We start from the raw sequence: 3,309 nt of genomic DNA, 5'->3' as shown, positions 1-3,309 counted from the left end.
ATATATATATATATATATATATATATATATATATATATATATGTATATATATAATATGTATATGCATGTATGACTATATCTAGGGTTAGTAATGTAAATTATTTATAATTTGGCTAAGATTAAGATTTGTTTTATTTTTTTTTATTAATGTTTCAATTTTTCACTTAAATTCGTTTTTTCATTCTTGTCATTCGTTCTTGTCATTAACATATATTATTGAAAATTGTGATTGTCCACAAAGGAAACAAGAAATCTTTACAGGGGACAATCGAGCTTGTGTTGAACCCTTTTAAAATATTTACATATTTAAAGGTGTTTTTATGATTGGTTGGCGATTTGAAAATTAAAACAAGGTAGGAAACATTCTCGAAGCCGTAAATTGCTTGTGCATATTTTGCTGTATACTATTTCCTTTCATTTCTTTCTCTGCGTCTTTTTCATTTGCAGATGAAAGCACCGATATAATCTTTTTTGTTGAAACCATACTTCGCAGTTTCCAGCTTTTCTTTCAATGTTGTAATGTCTATCACCGTAGAAAAAATGTGTACAAGTCTTATTTTTCCCCCAATATACGCATTAGAGACTCGATTAAACTACATATGCGTTCTTGATCCATGTAAAATTTTTAGTAGAATTAACACTGTCGACTTATCATACGTTTTCTATTGATATGCTTATGCAAACGCTAAGATACAAAAAGCGCTCTTAACTAGTCCCAGATCAAGTTTCAAAAAACACTGAATCTATTTTTAGTAGAATTTTTTAGATATTTTTTAATAGAATTAACACTGTCGACTTATCATACGTTTTCTATTGATATGCTTATGCAAATGCTAAGATACAAAAAGCGCTCTTAATTAGTCCCAGATCAAGTTTAAAAAAAGACCTAAGCTAAGCGAATTTGCCCAGTCCAAAAGTAGTCTTAACCGACTAACGGATACATTCACATATAACAAAATATTTTATCAATTTTTATATATCGATTTGATTTGATCGTTATCAGCAATTTGCTTTAAGGCGATCATTAATCTCTGTATTGTTTTACTTACTTACTTACTTACTTACTTACTTAGCTATAATGGATAATGCCTCGCAATGTGCGAGTGCGACATAGGCTCGATTTTAAATCTAAATTGATTAGATTCATAGAATAGATAGATAGATAGATAGAATGTAGTTACTTTATTATTTTGTGTTTTGGAATTCTAAAAAAATAGGCCACAAACGAAGCGAAACAAACGAGGAGATGATGAATTCAGTTCGTATTCTCACCCTAATCCTAGGTATATATTGTATATAATATCTCTCTTACGTATTTCTAATACCTTAATAAAGAGTAACAACAACCAGGTTAATATATATATATACATAGGTATGTATATACTAGTCGAACCTTATCGCAAAAGTGAATGTATCTTGTTGAAAGACGATATTATATACCTTGTAATGAATATCCCTGAATATGTAAAACGAAAGGAAAAGTCTAGCGCATCATTCATCCGTCGATTTGGAAGATGTAAATGTAATAAGAGGACTCGATATGTAGTAGAGACAAGCAGAACATTTCGGATCAAAGAAATAAGAGATAAGATACTGTACCTAAGGCTTCTTTAACTTAAAAAAAAAAAAAAAAAAAAAAAACCCGACTTTAGTGAAAGGGAATTATATATCTCATATGCAAAACTGATGCACACATTAACAAGCAAAATTGTCTTGATTGAGCAAGAAAAAAATAAATAAATAACTAAATAAAAAGACTTTTCATTGCTTTGCCAGGCAGCAACAAAACTTATTACAGATAATTTTATTTTTTTTTTTTTTTTGATTTTTTTAATGAATTTACATGTAAGCGTGGCCTCACTTAATTGTCGTTCGATTAAAATGCAATCATCATAATTAGCCTAACATATGATTTTTCGCATAACTTTAAGAGGGTTCAAAAAAACAAAAAAAAGATATAAAAGATAAGAAAGATGATAAAATAAAATAAAATAAAAACCGTCACTTTTTTTTATGGTCGAGAACCAACATGTATGCTCTCATCTTCTTCATCTATATCAACAACTAAGCAAGCAAGAGCACAATAACCTTTTTCAATGTTTAAGGAAATAACAGCAACAGCAACAGCAGCGGCAACAGCAGCAGCAACAGCAACAACAAAACAAACATCACATATCAAGTTAGTACAAGAAAAAATCTTGAAAAATAAAAGGAAAAAGGTATGAATGGTTGGTTATTTGGTCGTTACACAAACCCTTGAGGGTGACGGCATACTTATTAGAAAAGAGAGATGGCACAATGTGTTCCCTTGCAGGCACAACAATTACAAACAATAAACTAACGCACACAAGCGAGCAAACTCATGCACATTATACACTTCAAACAACACAACAAAACACCAAGAGAAAGAATAACAAAAACGAGAAATTTATTCATAACCAAAGAAAAGAATAAAATCTTTATTTTTTCTGTTTTTATTGTTTATCTTTTTCTCTTTTGCTTGCTTGCTTGCTTGCTTTCCCTTTTTGCGTAAAAAAGCTTAAGCCGAATTTTCAATACCTGATTTTTTCTTCTTCTTCTTCTTCTTCTTTTTTTCTTTTTTTTTTTCTTTGGAAGTCTTTGTCAATTGCTTTAAAGATATGCGACGCGGTACAATGAAACTTTCTACCCTGACATCACACTTTAAAGGAAAGCTTCACGAAAGCTACACTCAAATTCAATATTTTATTATATCGTTCGATCCCGAATCATAATCTCAATCATATTAAGCTCGGCTCGCTGTCTGTCCTCTGCCTATCTATCTCACATATGTTCACATAATTTTCTGCTATCAGCCTTCACATGCTATAATTTTGCTGGCATTTTTTACTGGCATAAGATACTGTTGAAGAAGAAATCTTGTTGAAACTGGATTGGATCGATCGTGTCCGTCTTAAGCTTGTCTCTCCCTCATTATACCACGCCTTACTTGAAGAAAGTTGTTACATGCAAACGAATAAGAACGTTTTTCAACGACATCCCCATCATCTTTATATAGAAAATGACATCTATACTCCATCTATATGATAATATCATGACAAAAAATTAAGTGTAACGAATTTAGGCACATGTATAGTTTGTGAAGAACCTCATCCCATATTCGAGTTCTGATGAATAAGAGGTATTTTTTATAGTGACACAGTACGATTTTTGATCACTTTACTACTAGTACTAGTTACTAAGTCTTTAGTCTTTATTTAGTACAATTTTCGATATTTCATCGTGAAAATAAATGAAGAATTGTATTTGGGGAAACGCTGTAGCTATGTA

General features: G+C 30.7%; 1 protein-coding gene across 2 annotated transcripts in view; it reads right to left on the bottom strand.

Annotated features, from left to right (window-relative positions):
* Nucleotides 1-2,109, bottom strand: part of LOC119632617 (platelet binding protein GspB) — a 19,941-nt gene extending 17,832 nt beyond the window's left edge. For both annotated transcript variants that reach the window (XM_038025601.1, XM_038025605.1), the window contains exon 1: nucleotides 2,089-2,109. The gene's annotated coding sequence lies outside the window, so the exon portion shown is untranslated. The remainder of the gene's footprint in view (nucleotides 1-2,088) is intronic.
* Between the last annotated feature and the right edge of the window lie 1,200 nt (nucleotides 2,110-3,309).

The sequence above is a fragment of the Glossina fuscipes genome, unplaced genomic scaffold (genome assembly GCF_014805625.2).
Source record: "Glossina fuscipes isolate IAEA_lab_2018 unplaced genomic scaffold, Yale_Gfus_2 1, whole genome shotgun sequence".
Taxonomy (NCBI): Eukaryota; Metazoa; Arthropoda; class Insecta; order Diptera; family Glossinidae; genus Glossina; species Glossina fuscipes.
This window is presented reverse-complemented; position numbering and strand designations above follow the sequence as displayed.